General features: G+C 43.6%; 1 long non-coding RNA gene across 1 annotated transcript in view; it reads left to right on the forward strand.

The window, feature by feature from the left end:
• LOC148092726 (uncharacterized) overlaps window positions 1-18,706 on the forward strand; it is a 324,510-nt gene extending 305,804 nt beyond the window's left edge. The window contains exons 5-6 of the long non-coding RNA XR_015714810.1: window positions 3,314-3,397; window positions 18,443-18,706. This is a non-coding gene — a long non-coding RNA (uncharacterized LOC148092726). The remainder of the gene's footprint in view (window positions 1-3,313; window positions 3,398-18,442) is intronic.
• Window positions 18,707-23,634: the final 4,928 nt, after the last annotated feature.

Raw genomic sequence — 23,634 nt, forward strand, 5'->3', positions numbered from 1 at the left:
ATCCATGATTGCTGAAATCATGGGGGATCTCTGTGCTAGATGGTTCCATGGTGTGCCAGCTGGCCTTGCCAGACATTGGCGAACAGGCTGGCTTCAGCCTGTTTGGACATGTTGGTCTCCATCAGCCACTGCTTCCCCTCCACCCTGCATCACCCCCTCTTCTCACACAATTAGAAATGATGGACAGATTTTACAGAGCGGGACTGACATAAGTGAAGGGCTACTTGGGCGAAACTACTGGCCAACAAATGCTAGTGAATGACAGTGAATAATAATTTGAACATCAGAAACCAGTGAGGTGCTGGTAAACTGACTCTCTGGGTCGAGGAAGCCCCAATGTGAAGAGTTTGCAGATTTCTTCGGTGTAAATACATCTACCTACCGTGGTATTGCTCAGTCTACCAAGCCTGTGGTGAATGAATGTCAGAGTGGAGGAGAGATGGGTACAATCAGCTGGTGAGAGCTGGCTCAGGTCAGCCCCAGCATACCTCTGCTAAGTCATATTTCAATGGAACATGTACCTCGTGCCAATCACTCAACATACATGAACTCATTTAAGATATGCAATAACTCTAGGAGGCAGGGAATGTTATTATTGAGGCTTAAGGGGGGATCAGTTTCTTGCTTAAATACCAGAGACAGAATCTAGGTGTATCTGATCTCAGAACTCATATTCTTAACTTTGTGCTCCCATCTCCAGACTCTCTAACAGTAAGTAGAGGCAGGACCATCTCGGATGGTGTCAGACTAAGTCATCCGCAAGGTGAGGCTCTGCCCCCATGGGAAGTCGTAGAAGCAGATTGGCTTGAATGCCTCTGATTTCTTTTAGATCTTTAATGATTCTGTAATCCTAGCATAGTAAATGCTTTCCTGTGTCATTCTGTTTCCAAGACCATGCACTGTTGCAGTGAGCCCCAAACTGAGCCAGCAGGGACAAAAAACAGAAGCCACCTATGCCATTTCAGCCACATGAGAGCCAGGAGCAGAGTTGAGTTCCTCAGGTGGCAAAGCCATGTTCATGGCAAAAATCCAGGTTTCCACCCTCTGCCAGAAACAGAGGCAACATAAATAATGTAATACACTGTCAAGGAGAAGCATGGGGTGCTTTTTAGAAATGTTTCTTTAGCATCCCCGGCTAAGAGGGAGAGTTGTTCCTGCTGAGCCACTGGTGGAAACCTGAGCATAAAGGCTGCATGTATCAGTGACTTTCATTGGAGTGACTCCCTGTGTGCTATGAAAGGATACTGTACTTATGTCATAGATGATTATGTTCATGATGAACATGTGTCCATGTCCACGGACTACCCAAGGAGTGCCCTACAACTTTTCAAAAATGAACTAGTAGTGCTTTGGGGGTACTTAAAATCTCAAAAGGAGAGCATATAGATGTGTTTTTAAATCTCACTCACTCCCCCAAAATTCCCATTCGGGTGGGAAATGAAGAATTAAGAATTTAATCCTCAAACACATGCTTTCATGAAATGCTGGCTTGGAAGTGAATTCCCAGCATCGGAAATACTCCTCTTGGCCCATGCGTTTCAGGGACACGGGAGGCTTAGAGTCTGCTCCCCGGAGGTTGCAGTGTTGCTGTGCCCGTTTTACCAACCCCTTTGAGCCCAGCATCTGTGCTCAGTGAGCTTCTCCAAGCACCTCAAATCTTGTTTTATTGAGCCCATTCTGAAGGGTCAAGGTCAATCTCCCACCTGGTGATGGAAGTCCGGGGGTTACTGATGTAGTATTGGAACAATTTTTCACCCTGGCTGCGGTAATGACCTTCGATATGATGGACTTGCAACCACAGAAAGCCTAACCCAGTGCCCCAAACCTTTGCAGTCCATGATGCCCACGTTTTCAGTAGCACATCCTAGCAAATGCATTTTTTCCTTGTGTTCCTCTTTCAATAAACGGGAAAAGTGAGTCGCCATAGCTCTGTCGTGTAATTTTAGAATCCTGGCGCAAGGCGACAGCTGAGAGAGTGAGAGTTAGCCACGGGCAGCATCGTATGTTGGCCTTAGAGAAGGGCCTGGGTGAAGGGAAAATAAAACAGAATTCGAAGTGAAATGCTCAAGTTGCTGCTGGGCACCAGAGACACAAGAAAGATTAGGAAACCTAAATCCTCTCTCCTCACTGGACGTACATTCTCGAGTGTGGGGCCAAGCAGGGAGACACGCAATAGAGAGGAAAACAAAGGGACGAGAAGGTTTCAGCTACACCAGATGGTGTGTTTGAGGGCGAGTTTCCCTGCAGGGGTTCTGCGCAGCAGCTGGTCAGGGAAGGCCTTTCTTGGAAGCTGAACTTGAAGAGAGATTAAAAAGTAAGAAGAAGGTAGATGTACAAATGGGGGTGGGGGTGGGGCTGGGGGGGGAGTAGAGAAGAGCAGAAGGTGCCAAGGCCCTGAGGCAGGAACCTGCCAATTAATGAGTAAGACCAGGAAGGGAGCCAGTAACCTGAAGCCAAAGAGCAAATGGGAGGCGAAGCTAGAGCGCTAGGTGGGGCCCAAATGACACGTCCTAGGACATGAAATCGGGCCTGGTCCTTTTTCTAGGAACAATGGCATTTTAACAAGCAAGCAACAAGATGTGGTTCACGGTTTAGAGATAACTCTGGCTGCCACGTGGAGAATGAACGTGGTGGGGAGGTTAGAAAGCTAGAGGCTAGAACCCAGAGGTTAGCGCCTGGGCCCAGGAGGGGACACTGCCGGTCTAGCCTGGGTGATGGCCGCAAAACGTGAGCACGGTGGGCGAATTTCAGATTTATTCCAGAGCAGAGCTCACAGCACTTATGATAGAACTTGCTTTACTGGAAAAGTAAAGGAAGGTAAGTGTTAAGGGTGTTTTAGTTTTTTATTAAATTCCTGGGCAGACAGTAGTGCCACTCCTTGAGATGTGCCATACTATGGAGAGAATAGGTTTGCAGACATGAACATTTTTTTTTTTGATGATGATGAAACTGTACCAGGACCACTGTCAGGCCATAAAGTTTTACATCAAGTTCTCCTGAAGAGAGGCATAATCTGAGGTTGCCCAGTGGAGAAATTGTAATTTTTAAAAAAATCACTTAAGGTTTCACATTTGTATGAATCATTAAGGATGTCAACAATAAAAAATTTAAGCTTGAACTTGAAGTTTAAGTCTATTTTCACTGGAGAATTGACAAAATTTAGCTCAACCATGATGACGACAGATGAATCTGCAATTAGGACCCATTGTATGTATGGGTTTCCTGGGAAGAAAACATCTTTAAACTTTAACATAATGTTGAACACTACTCGTAAATATTTAAATAAGAATGTTTTAAATCTTTGTGCTTTCAGGGGGGTTAGAGCCAAAAGGCCTGTCTCCACCCCACAAGAAGAGCAAAGCAAAGAAGCCAGAATGTTCCAAAGACTCTAGTGAGGGTAAGTCACGCTTCTCCTTTCTTTCATAAATTATGCCGGGAAAAGAAATTTCTCTTTAATTTTTAAATGATGTGAATGCTGTCCTGTTCAGATTATTCCTAAGGTTCAAAAATTACAGGACAGTTCTTTTCCTTTTCCCGTTTACTCTCCCCTGGACATGAAGATAAAAAAATCAATTTTAAGTTTACGTTGTTAAGGAAAAAATTTTTTAAATTTGTTTTCTCAGTGTGATGCATTTCCCATTTCTGCCAATCGGGGAGTTGTGGGCAGTGTTTTGAAACCGTGTGAGGCTGGAGTTGCGATCTATCCATGGTGAGCAGCACTGTGGCTGCGGCCTTATTGGGATCATTTGCTTTTCTCACGAACACATTCTGAGCCCAGAATGAGACCTCGGCAATGGGCGCTGGGGATGCTTCCTGTCTTTAGAGCCTCCTTCCATTTTCTAGATGTATCTTTGCATTTATGCATCGAATAAGCAGGTTGAATTGGGCTCAATTTATAAAGAAGTGACTCTCTCTCTCTTACGAGTACCACTTTCAAGATGTTCACATTTTCCTTTTGAAATGTACCTGAGGCACCTTTTAAGCGCTCCTCTCATCTAAGAATATGCACAGACTCCTAAAAGGGGGGCACTCTTATTATGCCTCTGCCTTTCTTTCTTGGAACCCCGCTTCGTCCACTGTGAAGCAGCGACGCCGCTGTGAAATACGGGCGGTGTCAGCTTGGGCCTGTCGGGAGGAAGGCGCCAGATGAGGGAGAGGTGCAGGAAACGTGCGGGGGACAGTGCCTGAAGGAGAAAGGAGTGGGGCTGAGAGAGGAGCAGGCGGGAGGGGAGAAGGAAGCAGGAGGATCAGCCGGGCAGAGCATCAGCCTGCTCTGCGGTCAGAAAGGGGGCAGGGCAAGGGCTGGTCATCAGAGGAGCCAGGCCTAGGGCAGGAATGCTGGGCTCCAGGCTCCCTTTCCCTGCTCTTTCACTGGCGGCAAGCAGCTTGGGGAGAGAATGGCCTGGGCATGAATATTATGCTGCAGCGAATTCCAAAAGTGTGGGCGCTGGGAGCTGCCAGCTAAGTCCATTCCCAGGAGCAGGCCCTGGAGCTGCTCACTTCCATGACTGCCCAGCATCTGCATGAGTGTCAGGGTTCTAAGTGACAAGTCGGGACACTACCCTCACCCCCACAGGGTTCAGAACCAATTGAGAAGGCAAAGCTGTAAGAGACTTTAAAATACAGATGTTTGCTTTATTACTAATGAGGTTAGACCAGAGAACCTGGTGGTCCTGGAGGCTGGATTTCACTCCTGAATATGAAAGACAACCTCAGGCCCTTTTGTACACTCAGCTGCCTGAACAGAGGCAGCCCTGATGAGCTATTAGTGGACCAGGGACTCGAGATGGAACTCTCTTGTCTCCCAGGCACATCATAGCGAGAGGAACAGTCGCTGTGCTCTGGGTAAGGAACATAAGATAAACACTATCACTAAAAATAAACAATAGAAATAGTACGCATAAAGTACCTAGCACAGGTCCAGCTTCCTATTAGTGACGGCTACTATAGTTAATATCTTAGTTGGGGACCCTGATAAGGTACCTACTGCCCTAAATCTTTAAAGCTTAGAATCGTTTGGGGAGGACCAGTTGGGATCACAGAGAAGGCCAGCGCTCCAACTGGCCCAACATGCTAAGTAAGCTCCCTTAGTATCTGGTTGGGAGAGTAGCCGAGGCTTCCACTTCCTACTGTAATTAAGTCTCTCCTGGACCATCTCTTAAGGCCATGATTGGGAAATGGATTGGGGCAAAATGGCAATTGCCTTTTCCCTGGAGAGGGTTTACATCACTGAGTGGTTCCCATCCAACGCACAACCTCCCTCAAAGGCTGCTCTCCAGAGCCTGAGTCCAGTGTCACACGGTGGGCCATTGGCTGCTGCAGTTATGTCTCCTTTAACCGAATAGGAACGTCCTCCTAGTTATTTCTTCAAATGTATGAAAACTTCTTTTTCTTCCTAAGTACTTTGCCTTGTTTAAGAACATCATGTTATAACCCAAATATGACTGACTAACAGGGCTTCACCTCACCCAAACAGATTCCGAGTCACAAAAATAAGATCCCTGTGGGGTTCATTCTGTCTATGAAGTGTGGTGAAGTGTAAACGTTGGTCGCTCCACAGGAGCATGAGAACTGTGCATTTGTTCCTAAGATACCCTCAAAGGCAAAACAAGTAAAATTCGCTGGGAAAAGAGCAAGACAGGTGGCATGATCTGACGTGCCAGGGGGAGATGGCTCTGTGGCAGGGCACTCATTACTTATCAGAGCTTCTATTCTGACAAAACCACTATGTCCTAAATCAATGTGTTGTGCTATTGCATGTGTTTCACTTTCTCTCATTATTCAAAGAAATCAGTAGAATTAGAAAATTTGACTATATGGTCTCAAAACTCTTTTGGATCTAAATACAATTATTAAAGTTTCATTGACTAGGAAATCTGGCGAGTTTGTGTTCCAGCTCCATTCTGCGATCCTGTCTGATGGTGTGTTATAAGGTTAAGGCACTTTTGCTGGGTAAACATTTGAGGTTGGTGGCTATTTTATTGCAATATTTTCAAGATATTTTCCTGCAGTCTTATCAATTCTGCCATGGTTAAGAAGCATTGGCTCTTTTTAGTTTATCTGTCTTTTCTTTTCGGCTACGTCGACAGTCTGATCTTGTACTTTGGTGTTTCTCCGTGTCACTACCACGAGCCTAGATGTGGATTTCTCTCTATCCCTCTTAGGATTTGCTTTGCTTCTTGGATTTTGGAATGGGCATATTTCATTAGGCCTGAAAATTCCCCACCTATCACCTTACTAAGTATTACATCTCTGCTACCTCCTACTATTTCTTTCTCTGTCCTTCATGACTCTTAACCTACGATGCATTTTTTTGGTGTGTTTCAGACTCTCTTTCCTGCTTTCTGATTAAGTTTTTCAAGTCTATCGTTTAATTTTCTAGTTTTTTGTGCAACTTTATTTAATATGTTGTTTAACTCTTCTCTGAGTTTCTCATTGTAATTATTATAGTTTTCATTTTTACAAGTTTTGTGTGTTTTTCAAATATAAGTGGCCATTTTTTATTTGACACAGAAAAATCTTTTAAAACACCCTATATCTGAAATTTAAATATCTCCAACCTTTAGAAGTAAAATTCTGTGGTTTACTATTTCTGCAGACATTGTTATGTCTTTGTATATTTAGTCTTTGATGATTGTCATATTCCCTATATTTTTATTTGTGAAAAGTTTTCAAAATTGGGTTGTTTACATTTTGGTTTTTGAGCTACCTGGAGATACTAGCAATTTAGGGATACCTTAAACTAAAAAATGGGCTCAGAGTTAATTTTTGGTTTTGTTTTGCTTGCCAACTTGTTTGTAAACCCGTATTAGTGTGTGTACAAGATCAGAAATTCTCAACAAATGGTGTTTTCTTCCTTTTTCTGTTCAACCAATGCTAAACTGGGGCAGGGAAGTTTTCCACTATGTTTAGCACCAACCATAGCAGTGGTGCCTCTGACATGTGGGGCTTATTACACCTGGACTCCTGCTAGTGGTCCTCAAAGAAGATTCCTGCATCTGCATCACCAACACCACTCGGGAACTTGTTAGAAATACAAATTCAAGGGCCCCAGCCCAGACCTCCTGCACCAGAATCCCTGAGGTGGGGCCCAGGGATCTGCGCTTTTAAAAGCCTTCCTGGTATTCAGATGTGTGTTCAAGCTTGAGAGCCACTATTCCAGAGTCTAGACCACCTGGGATTGACAAATGCTTCAAAGCTAATGGTAATTTCAGTGCCTGCTTATAGATCTTGATTCAACCTCCTTCATAGTTTCCTGCTTCTAAGAAGTTCCCTCACAAAAGCATCAACTTGGGAATGTATTCAAGAGTCAGAGAGAAGGAGGGAGACAGAGACAGAGACAGAGACAGAGACAGAGACAGAGACAGAAAAATACATAGATGACTGGTATACAGTACATACCTACAAATATACAAATATATACCCATATATGTATGTATACACATACCTACATTTATAATACATAGTGTGGAAAGAGATATATTAAATGACCTCAGGAATTACCTTGGAGATTGGCAAAGGGACAAGGGCAGATTTTGGAGTCTTTAATATTCAACTTCGAAAAGTATGTGTAATTTAAAAATATATATGGCAAGGGTTATTTCGTATTTATAAAACAAAAAATATTTCCATTAAAAAAACTAAAGATAATTTATGCTTTGAAAATTCAGTAGCAAGATAAGAACAGTACTTTTCTCTGTACATACACCTTCAAAGCCTTCCGTGGCCCTTGCAAATGAATGCTGTTTCCCATCATCTTTCACGGAGAGCACTAGCACCGGGACCCTGGCTCTACAATTGCCTCTACACAGAGTGTTTGACAAGCCTGCATGTGTGATGCTCGCTCTTTGGCAGACTGAGCCCTTTCAGTGCTAAATCAAGCAGCCCTGTGCTGCACTTTAAAGTATTAGTGGTCCCTTTGTCAGATGAAATTATAGGTGGAAGCATTTTGGAAACTCGAAAGCATTATACAAGTCTGAAGGATCTGATGTGGCTATTATAGGTATTATTATTATTATTGTTTTTACTAAAATAAACTTGTCTGAATGCATGAACCATTCGTGGAATGCACCGCGTATCCCCCGGGAGCTGGAATTTTTCCCCCTGCCCTCTGATTTTCTCTGCATGTTCAACTATCATGTGACACGCTGTTTTGTGAGTGGCTGGACAGAAGGGACATTCTATCTTTCAGAATGCCAGGCAGCAGCTCATGCATTATATTCATAAGCATGATCTGTAATTTAATTTTTGTGACAAGCGCAGTGAAGGGTAAAATCAGGCAGTCATAATTCTGACTTTGGCATCATTCAAATGAGCTTAGCTTAGTGATTGACCAGCTTTAAAAATAAAAAATAAAAAAATAAAAAAGTAGAGATAGGGAAAAGCAGCTTTCTCATGAGGAAAAGCTTTCATGTATCCTCTAGACCTTAAAATAACAAGAATTGAAGCAAAATGTAAATTTTCATGCTGAAAATTAGAACACAATAAAAGCCTATGTCACCATCTTGCTTTAATTATACTCTGTGCTACTTGATTCAGGGCCATTCTGAGCCATCCTCCTGCCACAAATCAGCAGAAGGCTCAACAGTCTATTTTATTTTCAGCTGTGCCCTCCACACTTACCCATTAAACAGCTGTGGTTATGACCATGAAGTCGTGTTTCAGAGTCAGCTCTCGCATTTTAAGTGGGGTTTAGGGAAAGAGAATACTGGGGCATTTTTCATACGAAAAGGGGCTGCACCCACCTGAAGAGAGGACACATAGGTCCTGTTTGACCCAGAATGATCCCTGTTTATGCCTGTTGTCCTTGGCGTATTGTTAGCATTGTTCACCTTCCCTCTCAGAGGTGTCCTGGTTTAGGCGATACCATGTGAACCCTCCTACCCACAGGGAGACCATCCAGCATGAGTGTGGACAGAGCTCTCGATCGCCCAAGTCATGCTTCCCACTTGGGCAGGCTTTTTAACCTAAACCTCAGGCTCCTCATATTAAATGGAGAAAAAGACACTGATCTTGCGGGACTGTGGGGAGACTTAAACAGAATAACACATAGAAACCACCTGCCAGTCAGTCAAAGCGGATTGAATTTGCAACAGGAAGAGTTTGCCCCAGAAACTCACCGGCCTTGTTTATTAATGCTTGGAAGCCCTTTTGATACAAAAAACAAAATTTTGCAAACAGAAATAGGGTTTAAAATGCATTGACTAAATCTCCTATATCACTAGTGGTGTTTTTTTTCTTTCTTCTCTCTCCCTTAGGATCACTCAGCACTCTCTGCCCTCTCCCCAACCACATAATTCCTGTCCATGGACTTTCTCCTAGGCTCTCTTCTCCTTCCTGATTTTATTTCTCTTTTTCTTCAAGCCAAGCATCCCAAGGCCCTAGTGTGTACCCAATATTTATACAACCTCCCCCCTCAGCCATTCCTCAACCTCTACTTTCTGCCTCCAGAACTTCATGGAAGACACCAGGTTGGCTCAGGGACACACGGGAGAAGGTAGACTCTGGTTACTGGCCATCAGTTCAGACCTTGCCACTGAGACATTCACTGTCCAGGGCCCATGGTCTTTGGAAGTCTGTGACTCTCTGCTAGTTCTATAAGATGCCAGACCAAGGATCTCTCTGCTGAAACTGGGTCTTGTTGTAAGTGCCCGTGGGCTTGTTCTCCTGGATGGGTATTTCCCAAACTTTGGCCCATTCAGGGGATCTGCAAGGTCAAAATGAAGTTCACAAGGAGCTGTGATCTCAGAAGCCTCCATTCACCAGGGATAGAGTGCAAATGGTGCCCCGTGGGGTTGTGCAAAGCTGTGGTACCTCAGAGACACCCACAGCACCTTCCTTCCTCCAACCATCCCCTGCTACCCAGCTACAGCTTTTCTAAGTATTAAGTTTCCACACGCTGCTGTAAATGTCTCCTCTTTCACAGGATAGGCACTGCATTAGGCACTGAGAAGCACACACATACAGAAACCCTTCTTTCCTAGTGTTTATATTCTAGGGCCTATGTGGAGGCAGTGGCTGATGGGTTTTTAAAATCAAATAAAATATATAGTAAGTCAAATAGTGGCCCATGAAGTATTATTGCTGCCTGAAAATTTATCTATTGTTGCCTAAAAATGTATTCCATAAAGTAACAGCTGAAAACAACAATGTCATGTATCATCTCAGACTTTCTGTGGGTCAGGAATTTGAGAGTGTCCTACCTGGATGATTCTAGGTCCTAATACCCCATGACAGTATGTGACATTCTAGGTCATGAAACTCTAGGTTATAAAAGACAGTGGCTTTTGCCTGGCTGTCTCTTGGATCACTAGCTCGGGGGTAAGGCAGCTGCCATGTCTCGAGGACACTCCAGCAGCACTGTGGAGAGGTCTGCCTGGCAAGGGACTGAGGCCTCCTGCCAACAGCAAGCACGAATCTACAAGTCAGATGAGCAAGCCATCCTGGCTGGAGTCAGATCCTCCAGCTTCAGGCAAGCCTGCAGATGACTGCAGAGCTGGCTGACATCTTGACAGCAATTTTGTGAAAGACCCCAAGCCAAGCATCATACAGATAAATCAAGCTGGGAAGAGGAGATGGGATGCTCATGTGTGTATACGTTGGTGGCAGGGAGGGGAGCCTCGGGAGAAAGATAGGTTAAGATTTCAAATATGCTGGACCTCACTGATTATTAAGTTGAACTTGAGAAAAAACCTGAAGAACATAAAAAGTAACCTGAGCAACTCTCTGGGAAGGAAAGAGTGTTCCAGTAGAGGAAAGAGTGAGCCCCAAAGCCCTAATGAGAGGTCTGTCTCATTCCAAGAAGAGCCGAAGGTCAATGTGAGTAACTGGAGGAGTCGCTGGGGACTGATCCCATAGAGGAGTAGGTCTCACATTTGCATGTGCACCAGAATCACCGCAGGGCATGTTAACCCCAGGCTCTCATTCAGGATGTCTGGGTGCCTGGGAAAATGCATTTCTAGTAATTCCAGAGGAGATGCTGATGCCCTGGGCTGGGGACTCCACTTTGAGAATCACTGACTAGTGCATTGTGGGCCAGTGTGAAAACTTCATCTTTTTCTCCGAGTGAAGTGAGAATGAATGTAATGTTTTAAGCAGAAAAGGGCCCATGATCTTACATTTTAAAAGGAATCTTCTGGTCATTGTGTTGAAATTGGACTGTAGGGGGCTAAGGGCAGAAACAGGAGCAAGAGATACGGGTGGTTTGTCCCAAGCAGCAGTGAAGGAAAAGAGTGAGAAATGGTCTGATTCTAGATATATTTTAAAGGTAAAGTCAGCAGAGTTCACCGACATTGGATGTAGCATCCGAGGAAAACAGAGGAGTCAAGAATGAGTCTTTTTACCTTCTCTGCAACTCCTGAATCTACAACAGAAGTTGTACCCTGCTTGTACTTAATTCTAACTTCCTGGGGAAAAGAACCCTTCCCATCCCTACCCTCCGGCATACCTGCTCCTTGCTCGCCCCACCCATGGACGGCAAATTAGCCCATCCTGAGGCTAAATTTCCAATAAAGCAAAACAAAATATTTAGGCGTAAGGAAAAGTCTAACAAATAACAACAAAAGAGAGAAAACACAAGCGTGTTAGCAAAGATAACTCACAGAAAGGTTATTTTAAATGATCTAGGTACTGTGGATTCCAGTGTATTCTCCTCTCCACAAGATGTGTCTGTTGTTGTTGTTGTTATTTGTGTATTTTCAATAAGCAACTTCCCAGTTCATGGATGACTGTGGAATTGCCACGGTCGTTTATGAGCCTGGGAGGGAAAAAAGGAGGGGTAGGAAGAAAGGAAGGTAGTAGAAAACAAAGGAAGGAGAAAGGGAGGGGGAAAGAAAGGAAAGGGGAAAGAAAGTTTACGGTAATAGAAAAGGTCCTGAACCAGGCACCAGCACACCTGACTTCTATGTTCATCTTTTCGGCACATGATCATGTCCTTCACCTAATGTCCCTGAGCCCCCTCTAGGCACCAAATTCTGTAATTCCACATAACCGTTAATGCATGAAAATTGATTCTTTATGAGCTCTTTCCTTCATGCTCAGTAAATATTTTCATTCTTAATTCAAAAGCTCTGAATCATGGGTTTTAATACCCAAATAGGCCTCAGAGTATCCCATGCAATCCTGTCATTTCACAGATGGGGAAACTTCTTTTAAAAATCCTCTAGAATCGTCCAGAAGACTCACATGAAAGGTGATCCGAAGTTAGCTCTTAAAAATAACAAAAGAAAATAACAGTTAACCAGGGCCTTTGAACAGTCATTTTTTAAGTATCTTTAAATCGTATAGGTGTCGGCGAGTGATTCGGGCTCTATGTGTTTAAGCATTTGTTTTGACTGGGGATAAAGAATGCATCACTCACATGCATTTGCCCTTGTTTTGTTGAAAACTCGGTGCCTGGGTTTATAGAGATAAAACATTAGAGTGATTTTTTTTTTTTTCCTCCATGCTGGCACCAGGCCGATAGGACATCTGACAGCTTAAAATATTAAATACGAATTTTTCAGCAGAGACAGGTTTTGTTTTGTTTGGTCTTTAAGGAGAAGTATTGCTATTTGAACAGTATTGGATTTTCACACTAGGATTTTGCCATTATATTTCAAAATCTCAATTTTCTAGGGTAACAAAGTTGTGCTTTCCTATTATACCAGAGAGAGTCCTAAAATGGTTGAGCGACCCTAGAATTACCTGGACGTGTGCCACGCGCTCCTGATGCCCTGCTCAAGCGCGTCTGTTTTCGCCTCACTCCTGTCACTCTGGAGCCATCACAGCCATCTCAGGAAATGACTTTACCCCCAGGGATTGCCCTGCTTGAGGAATGACATGCAGGAAACCAGGGTACTCTATTCTCCTTGGGCAAAAATGCCAGCGGATCCATTTGAGTCATTTCTCTGTCCTCTTCCCCGAGCGTCCCCCACTGTTCCCCCACAATCTCTGCTGTTGGCAGAAGCAAAGTAGGCCCAAGGCTTGGGAGGAAAAGGTGGGGGTGGAGAGGTTGGCGCTAGAATGTGGGGTGAGAGTGGGGCAGTTTTGCTGAGTGCTGGGTAAGTGGTTGCAAACTCCTCCTCTCCGGAAAACTGCTTATTCCTTCCCTTTAATGCTGCCACTCCCAGCGGATGCTAAACGTGTGAGTTCTCGCCCTCAGTCCCAACCCTCAATCAAATCAGAAAGCTGAATTTTAATGAGACGCAGTGCTTCTTTGGAGCACCATTTTTTAGTGTACTTGTTTCTTTTTATTTTAACCATCTCAAACTTAGAGCAAATTTGCAAATGCGGTAAAAAGAACTGTTTTCTTCCAGGACAATTTGAAAGGAAGTCTCAGATCTGGTGTCCCTTCCCACCCTTTGGTGCTCAGACCAACACTCTAACCACTTAGCCACACCAGCCAGGGCAAAATCAAACCTTCTTGATGACGTCCTCTAATTGCCAGAGTGGTCTTCTTACAGACCTACCATTGCAGCACTGGCCAAGAGAATTAAATGCTTAATTTTGGTTAAACTTTCCAGAGTACAGCATGGTTACAGATTGTGGCTAATTAGTTAATAAGTATTTCTCAGGAGCAAGAGCAACAGCCCAGTTGGAACCCACAGCACCTTCTGTGGTCTAGACTCAAAAGTCATACACTCATTTTGACTATATTCTATCAGTTGAGACACTTAACAAGGTCTCCCAGGTTTAAGGGGAAAAAATATAGATGTACCTCTCGATCGATAGTATTAATGTCACATTATTTTAAAAATATATGAAATGGGATATGCATTGTTGCAGCCATTTTTTGAAAACACAGTCTGCTCTAATACCGACTATACATACATACATGCATGCATCCATATATAATTTAATTGTTAAAATGTTATGGAATGAGATTCTTAAGAAAATACTGGAGAATATTAATGAAAAGCAAACAGAGAGAAGACGTGACTATGGAAGTCTGAATATCCATTTTATAGAATCATGGTGTTTAGGATTTAGGATTAGGGAGATCAAAAGTACATAGAGTTGGGGAAATAAAATTCTGGATTCCTGTCTATGCTGATTGATAATAGCAAATCTCTGACTCTGTCAAATGAAGGATTTAATCTATATGATCGTGATGGTCTCTTCAAAGAGACCTGGTTCTGTGGAAGGTTGAAGTTCAGTTATACCATCATATACTCCCTATTTCTGTTTCTTGTTTAAAATTACTCTCCTTCAAAATTTGCTGACTAAATTTTGTTGCTTTTGCTCAGCAGACTCACTAAATCAAGTGTGAGGGTCAAGTCCTTGATGGCACCAAGCATTATTTCAAGAGTTATTCTTCTTTTGCACATGAAAATGTTCATTTTGAATGTGTGCCATCAGAGGAATAATAGGAAATGGGGATTGTACTGTAGCCAAGTGAAATTGGCACTGTTACTTTTCTCTAAGAGACCATGTGATGGTAGATGATGACATAGTGCAACCAGGGAAATGACCTGCAGGCCAGCTGCCTGCTGCCAGGAAAGCCAATACTCATGGGACAGATATGGTGAATAAGGAAAGAGGTTTATTCAGGTGCCAGCAACCTGAGAAGATGGCAGACCCCTGTCCTCAAAAACCATCTTAACATCTCAGACACCTCGGCCAGATTATATAGGGGAATCATGGGAAAGGGGGAACTGTGGAATTTCTGGCAATGTGCAGTTGTTGCCCAGGCTCATTCTTTCCATTCTGATGTTATCTTTCAATGTGTGTCAACCAGACATCTGTGGTTTTATTGTCGGCATCAGCATCCCTTATTCCTGGAACAGGTTGTTCAACTGTAATGAAAACTTAGCCAGAGGTGAAAGCAAGGTGTCGATTATATACTTTGATTTGTTACAGAATACATAACTTTGATCACTAGATTGGCAATATTGAGTCATGGTTACAATAGACCACTAAATTCAATAACGTGGGATACAAAAGAAATAGAAAATAGACTAAAAGGCAATCCCAGAATTGCCTATGAAGTTCTCTTTGGAAAGTATCTTCATGTGTAATGATATGCTCAGTGGGCACAACAGAGCTCAACATGGCTGAGACCCTCAAATGGTGAGCATAGTGTATGACATTGCACAAACCAGTCCATCAATATTTTTAAATCAGTACTTTTTAAAACTTTCACACTACCAAGTGTGGAAACCACAAGCAATTCTCTGTATAGTTTGTATAGGTAAAGACTCTCAGATTTAAGGACAGAAAGCCAAATCAAACTGGCTAAGCAAACCTGTATCTAAAAAGTCCAGGCAATGCTGAATCAGAGAAACAAACAATAACACTAAGACTGGTTCTTCCTCCCCATCTCTGTGCTCTCCCTTCCTCTGTGTTGGCTCCAGTTTAGACATTCTTCTCTTGCTGGGTCAAAGGTTGCCACTAGCTGTCCTCTCATCAACCCCAGTAAAATAATGTGTGTGTTTTTCTCAACCGTTCTAACAAAAGATCTGAAATTGAGTTTCATTGCCTCTGATTGGTCAGTTTTGGTTCAGATGTCTACCCTTGAGCCAATCACTGCTACAGGGACATGCAATGCTCTGACTAGGCCTAGGTCACATGAAAACTCTGGGATTAAAAGGGTTGGGGAGGGAGCAGGTCAATTATGCTTAAAACTCATGGACCAAGAGTTGGGGTGGAATGGTTCCAAAGGCACAAACAGGAAAGCTATCAGTGGCAAGAATGGTCAGTAAACATTTCTTCCACAGTCCATTATCAGTAAACACTGTTGATTAATGAAGTGGTGTGTCTTTGTTTTCTAAGTTAGAGAGACAATGACAGTTAAGAGGACCCACTGTTATTATGTCTGGTAATATACTTTGTTATTAATAACCCCCTTTCCAATGCCACTTCATTATGAAAGATCGAAGTGAATTTTCAAGGACGTGCTGGCACTGCATAAAAGTCCCACCTTGAGCACTGGAGGTGTGGAGAGAAGCTGTAGATAAGGTGTATTCAGCCAGAGATAAACACCCAGGCTGGGAAACAACCAGGGGCAAGGGGAAGTGAATAGAAAGGGATACAAATGAATCCTGTCACACAACAGAAAGAGTTCGTCCACCTGGTGCCAGCAGAGGCCAACACTACACACTGAGAATGGCACTGGAGAAATATTGGCTATTTTATTATGAATGGGGCCATCGAGGAGAACAGGATGTCACTTGTGTGTTTGTTACAGATTATATAGGACAAAAATCACAAGACACCATGGATTAGGAGTTTGGGGCCATGCTGGGAGCTGAATGGTTGAGGGGAGGTAAGGGTCATGAATCACTTCTTCAGGTCATGAGGGCAGCTCTGAAGCTTTTTCCAGTCCCTCTGTATGGTTCCTTGGGAATGTAGCCAGGGGGTTGTTCCACCTTAAGGCCCAGGAATTGAAGTATAACTTAGGTCAAGATGTTATCTTTAGCCTGCCTGAGTTGAGGCTACTGTCTTCTACTGCCTTGGGGGTTTGCTTATTATGGGAGAGGGAGGCTAGGTCTTTGAGGGGTAATATATAGAGAGAGATGACTTTTGGAGCTAGAATTTAATCAGTTACAAGGACCCTCCGTTTCAAAATCAATGTGCTGGGAGAGATGATAAAACATCAGAGGAGGAAATAAAAGCATTAAAGAAAGGCATGCTGTGACTGCCAGTGGTGGCTGGACCGTGCCCATAGGAAACAGACTTGTAGAAGGAGATCCTGTAACTAATTAGAATGAGATTTAGAGAAAGCAAACAGTACTGTTCGTCTAAAAGAGTGTGCATTGGAAGGCAGTGTGGAATCAGACTTTTAAACTTTGCCTGTTCACTTTTTAAAATGTCATTCTCCGTTTCCAAGTTGTTTGGCAGTGGGCGGAAGAATGCCAAAAGTTGTGCTTATGAGTGGCTTCATTTTAAATGGCAGCCTCAGGCCAAGGCGAAATTTGAGCTTCTGTTTACACCGGATTGCGTGTGTTAACCATGGCTTTAGAAGCCTGATGTTTATATGTTGGCAGCCACAGGGAATTCTTCCCTCTTGGTGTTCAACTACTGCAGATTTCCTTCTCTGCCACTTTTGAAATTAGGGAAACTTGGGCCTCTTCATGTGCTTAGCTTTCTCATCTCACTTTACCAGCTCCATGTTTCAGTCACTGGTATCCTTCAGGGTTTGTCCAGGTTTCTTCGGGATGCATTTTATTATTTTTTATTTTTTTAATTTTTTTTATCCTCAGCTGAGGACATGTTTTTCATTGATTTTAGAGAATCAGAGGAAGAGAGAGAGAGAGAGAAACATCATGTGAGAGAGAAATATCTTAGTTGCCTCCCGTAACCGCCCCAACTGGGGATTGAACCCACAACCTTAGTATGTGCCCCAACCAGGAATCAAACCCACAACCCTTCGGGGCATGGGATGACACTCCAACCAACTGAGCCACACTGGCCAGGGCAGGATGCATTTTTGAAAAATAGGCCTTGAAATAACATGAAAAGCCAGTGTCTAGGTTTAAGACCTGATTTGATCTTAGGTGGCTGAATCCTGAAGTTTTAGTTTCCAGTTTATTCATTGATACGGCCCAGTGTTAGATTTCCAAAAACAAGTTTCATGAGGACAGTTTTCAAGCAGTCTGGCTCATTGGCCACGGAAGTTAGTAATCTGTGAAACACGATTAAAGCATCACATCTCTCAACTACCAAAAGATGTCTTCAGAGCAGGTGACTGGTGTGCAAAGAGGATGCTTATTGGGACAGGGAATGCAAAGTCCTGAAACAAAAGATAGCGATGATGTCACAATAAAGTTATGCCTAAAGTTTTAATTAGATTCTAATTCAAACAGAATTCTTCCTAAAATATAATTCTATGACATGAGTATTTTCATACAATAAGCTGGGAACGTTTTTCTGCTCTAAAGTCAGTAGGAGAGGGACCGCGCAGTGTGTCATGGCAGAAAGTGCTCAGGTGACAGTGGCAGCCAGATCTGGGTTTTGAGTCCCAGCTCTGCTACTTCCTGGCCCGTAGGCTTCCTTAAGTCCCATTCAGCCTCAGTTTTCTCATCTGTAAAATAGAAATAGCAATCCTTACTTTCTGGATTTAGGCAAAAGTTAGAAGTAAAATAGATAAGAGAGCAAGCCTAGAGCCTGGCATGTATATATACACGAGGCACTCAAAAGTGTAGCCATTGTTATTATTATCATTTCTTCTAAGTGATAAATACCCATTTTCTCTCCCACAGGAAGAGAATTCCCAAAACAAAATGCCTTTTTAAGTAGCTAGAGTGTAGAATTTAAAAACTGACAGTCCAGTAAAATCACTTCCGGGGCAGGGAGGAAATCTTGCTAGTAAACCAGAAAAAGTATGGTCAAATTACTTTTTCCCCTGCCATGGGCATTCTTTTCCTAAAGAGATTTATATTTTTTCTTTCCTCTGTGTAGAAAGACCCCTGGCCATCTATCTGTTGCTATCCCTTCAGTAAGTCTGCCATTATTTCTTCAACAGGTTCCAGCCAAAAGCATCATAAACCCTTATGAGCTAACAGTGAAGTTGCAGCCGAGAAAAGAAATAAAAAGCCAGCTTCCTGAAAATTATAACGTCCATAACTGTGGAGCGCTCTTGTTTGTTTGTGTCTTTTCTAGCTTATAGAACACCTTTTGCTCTTTATGTTGAAAAACTGTCCATTATTCCTGGCTGTTGGCCACTTTTTCATCTCCAAGGTAATAGGTTTTTACGATGAAACTTCAGCTCTGGTCAAAGCAGACAGTGCGTTATAAAAATATACTGAGCACAAACGCAGTCGTAAAGTCTCATATACATTTGCCTCTAAAAGTGGAAGGGCTTACAGTATTTTAGAGAAATGACAGTTTTTTAATATCCAGCACTCAGTAAATATTTGTAGGTGGCCAAACGAATGAACAAATGAGTAAGTGAACAAACAAAGGGAATTTACCATGACTGCAAAGCATTTCTCTTGCATGAATTGTGCTGCTTGCTTTCCTGGAAAAAAAAAACCAACCATACACTTAAATTAAGATAAATCACTGTGGAAAGAGTCCTTCAGGGACTAGGAGAGCAGTGAACATAGTCATAAAGCATTGCTCCTGAAAGCAGAATGCGGTTCTTATGGTTACAGGAAGCCCATTAATCCCTTTCTCTTCTAGGATTGACTGCCTTGTGTATAATTTAGATTTTGAAATTTAGGTTCCTTTTCCTGGGCGGAGAATAGCCCCCAAAATGTTAGTCCTGTTGTTATCTGAAAACAGCTAAATCTGCCCTGAGCCATCTCTGGTTCCCTAATTAACAAAGATCTCTGGGAGGTGAAGGTCGTTTCCAGCCGGTGCTAACCAGCAATGACTTTGCCAGGGTGCTTTTTAAATGCTGCCAAGGAGCTGGGGGTCATAATATGTACATCACTTTAGGGGAGGCAGACAGGGCCTAAATCCTTGCTTGCTCAGTGGGAATGTGGGTGCATCGCTTCATTGGAAGCCTGCATTGCCTTATCTGAAAAATGGAGCAGATGTTTGGGCGAGGGCGAAGTGCTAGAACACATAAAGCATTTAGCGTGGCACCTAAGTACTGCTTTTACTAGGATCTCTTCCTGCTCACACGTCTGTCACCAAATGTGTGGGCTTTTTCCTCATAGCAGCAATTCTCCACCTCTCCAACTTCACCAACCGAGTGTCCTATAATACATTTCTGACACCAACTACCCAGAGTTAGCGTCACACCCCACAGGCACAGGGCTCATCCCCACACGACGGCTTCCTCTTCAGATGCCAGTTGGTAAGTCCAGACCACGCAAACTTTTGGTTGACTGGCTATAAAGTAAGGGGGTCCTCATGCCCCTTCCTGGGGTTTTATAATTAGCTGGAACAGCTCACAGAACTCAAGGGAAACAGTTGACCTACTATTAACAGTTTATTATAAGGATGCAAATGACCAGCCAGATGAAGTACATAGGGTGACATCCTGAGGGCCCCAACAGCAGGAGCAGGAACTTCTGTGGAGGTAGAGTAAGACACCCCGCACGTGGATGCATTTTACCGACCCAGAAGCTCTCCAAACCCTGTGATTTAAGGGTTTAATGAAGGTTCGATTACATAGACCATTGATTAAATCATTGGTCTTAGTGATTAAACTCAATCTCCAGACCCACTCTTCTCCCCAGAGGTCAGGGGTGGGGTTGAAATTACCAACCCTCTATTAACATGGTTGAATCCTCTGGCCACCAGCCCCCATCCCGAAGCTGTCTGGGAGCCCAGCAAGGCTCACACCATCAGCATAAACACAGTTATGGTTTTAAAGGCTTATTATGTGCAACCAAAGATGGTCCTATTACCCTATCACTCAGAAAATTACAGGGGTTTTAGGAGCTCCACGCCAGGAACTGGGGACCAAGACTGAATATATATTTCTCATTATATCACAGTACTATGTGTTCAAGATGTGAAAAACCAATGGTGACCAAGCCAACCTTTACCCGTTTTCATGACAAGTGTCAAAGGGGATCGTTTCTGAAAGTCCTCTTACATCGGTTTCAGTGTCCCCCTTGTACACATGAGAGGGCTCGATCAGGTCAGCAGGAATGACATCTCACCTCCATGGCTCTTTGGGCTAAAGCTGTAAGGGTGTGGGGTGGCAGGGAGGCGGCTTGGCTGCTGGCAGTGAGGTCCTGAAGAGCACAGGGCAGGGGACCTAGGGAATAGGCAGAGGGACTGGTGAAGTAGCAGAAAGGGGGTAAGTGTGGAAGGGAGACAGGAATAGAGGAGTGCCGGCGTGAGCGGCTTGACTTGCTAGAGGATGACTCTCTGGGCAATGTTGGGATTTCTTGGAAAAAAAAAAACACCGTTCTGAACTTAGAAACTCAAAAATCAGTTTCCACAAAATAGGGAGGAATTGATAGGCTGGGCTGGATCTTGAAGAGCAGCAATCTACGAAGATAAAAGCAGATTGCAAACAGAAAGGAACATAAATCCATTAAAACTGACTCAACCCATGGTGGGTCCCTTCGTACCTGTTTGAAGGCGGGGTGAACATAATCTTTGCAGAGTCTACTTAGCTCAGTATCCCCATTTCTTCCGCACACCGTCTCCTGGGGGAGGCTGGTTCTGGAACTTTCTTGCTGCCTGTTGGCCAGAGAACTCAGCTCTCCCCCGGGGGCCTGTCCGTAGGCTGATCTGTATCCCCCAGACATGGCAGCTGGCATCCTCTAGAGCGAGTGACCCAAGGGAATGAGAGCGTGTTCATGATAGAGGTGGCAGCCTTCAGTAGCCTAGTCTCAAAGTGACATATCAGCACCTCTGCCAGATTCTATTAATTAGACAAGTCCCTAAAAGGGGGAGGCAAATTAAGCTCCACCTCTTAAAGAGAGGGGTCTCTAAGATTTTGTGGCCATAGTTTAAAATCACCATAATTCCAAAGCATTTTCTAGTTTTCTATTGTAAGACTTTCTTACGTTTTGGCTGGGTCTCTGCCTTTATATTCTTTGGCAACCCCTCTTTCCCCCCTCAGATATCAAATTCTCTTTCTACTTAAGCTCATGATTAAGGCAAAAGTCCTTTCCAGTACCATCTAAAGTCTTGAAGAAAGGGATGCCTTTGGTGGACAGGAGGTGGTTGAAGGTTATCTTAATAGCAGATCAAGCCAATTTCTACGCCACGTGGATAATCACCCTTCAACAAGGCGTCAGATGTGTGGTTTTGTAGGCTGAGTCATCTCCTGAGATTTCATCAGTTCGCCCTAAAACTGGAGTCAGCACATGTCTGTAAAGGACCAGATGGGAAATATTTTTGGCTTCCCAGGCCACATATGTCTCTGTCACATATTTTTTTTCTTTTTTTTCAATTTTTTATTACAACCCTTTAAAAATGTGAAAACCATTCCTAGCATGCTGGGCTTACAAAGGCAGGGCTGTGGGCTGGAGTTCGCTGACCTCTGCTCTGAAAGCGTCAGAGAAAGATGCTCACCGCGTCCTGGGGAAGTACTTAGATGTGCTCCTCCGTATCCCCGGGTGTGATAAACAGTCTCCTTTCAGGGCCTCTAACTCCTCTCACTTGAGGTAAAGAGCCGAGAGCCTTTTTTTTCAGGTTGGAAGCATTTTGCATAGGATTCCTCTCATTCCTTCAGGGAGAAAGAAACAGGTTCAAAAATTAAGTCACTAACATGACTAATGGGACACTGTCAGAGGAGAGCCATGGGCCTGCAGGGCTGTGGTCTCAGGGAACTCATTGCATTTCTACCCATCACGGGAAACAGTCACCTTTGCCAAGCAGGGCGAAGAGCTCATGGGCTGCGGAGGGGTCCCTGCCGCTCACTGAGTACTGGCCCCCCAGGGCTCTGTAAGGCCAGGGTGATGCTCGGGGAACTGACATCAGGTCTGGTTTTCAATGGGGAAATCAGTCCCCCCCATACTGACTTCTGCATTTCCACCGCCTTCTGTCATGTCAGCAGGCCACATGGAAGACAGTGACTGCACACGCACAAAGCATCCTGTCTACGTCAGCCACCGGACTCGAAATCAAAATCGAAATCTGTGGGTGGGAATTCTTTTACAATATCTATATTTTAATTTAACCAGAGCATTAGTAAGAATGTACTATTTAGCTCATGAGTCAATGGAAGATAATGTGTTAGCATGTAACATGATTAATGAATGCATACAAGAAGCAGCAAAAATGAGACCTGAAGGGAGGAATTCAAAGCTGTCCATCGTATTGAATGTTTCCGAGAGCCAGATGGGCAGTGCTGATTTCTTAGTTTTCTACTGTGTCCAAACCTGTAGCAAACCGTCCATGAACACATGGCAAACTCCTGCTTAAATGGGCAGTTTGGGCCATAGGCAAAGCAAGTTATTTAAAGGGGTAATAAATCTGGTATGTATTTTTGCTTTTTTAATCATAATAACTGCAGTTTTTAAGTCTTTACTAAATACTCTTAAATTTACATGTAGAACTCATTATTAGTGTAATTAAAATGGACCAATATCATGATTTAATTAGCTTTAATATGTCACACTTTCAAGGGCCATCTTTCATTTTGAATACATAATGTTTCTTCCTATAATTATTTGTTCTTGTAAGTGATTCCATTCATAAATTTAATAGCTAGTTGTTGAGGAAATTAGTCACTTGCCATTCGTTTGAGTGGATTAAGTGGTATATGCACATATTTGATTATTTGTCCAAACATTGTCATGTGATCAGAAACATGCTTTATCTAACTTGACATGTGCAGTCACAAGGCAGCATTCATTACAATGCTGTCATTCTGGGGTTTTCTGAAGAAAACACTCATGGCATAAATATGAAAAACTGAAGGCCATTTTGACATTCTAGGAATATAGATCTTCTGGGGCAAAACAGGGAAATCTGTTCCACCGTGTCTGGGATCATCCAACAGTTGTAATGAGAATTAGGGGAGACAGAGTCATTTATCCCCATAAGCAAACTGCCAGGAAGGTAGAAAGTCCTGCAAACCTGTCTCACGCTGCAGTGGCGCCAGGTTCCTCCTGCGGGTTTCCCTGCTGGGTGGGCTCCATCATCCCCCCACTGGGCTGCTTCTGTCTGCTGCTCCCGGCTGCGCTCACTGCCTCATCGCGGGGCTTCGGTGGTGCGAGTGGGAAGGGGCTCTACACGGTAAATGACTGTCCCTGGGACGCAGGAGAGGGGATAGGTCAGTGTCGTCAGTGTCCACTA

The sequence above is a fragment of the Miniopterus natalensis genome, chromosome 7 (genome assembly GCF_054644295.1).
Source record: "Miniopterus natalensis isolate mMinNat1 chromosome 7, mMinNat1.hap1, whole genome shotgun sequence".
NCBI lineage: Eukaryota > Metazoa > Chordata > Mammalia > Chiroptera > Miniopteridae > Miniopterus > Miniopterus natalensis.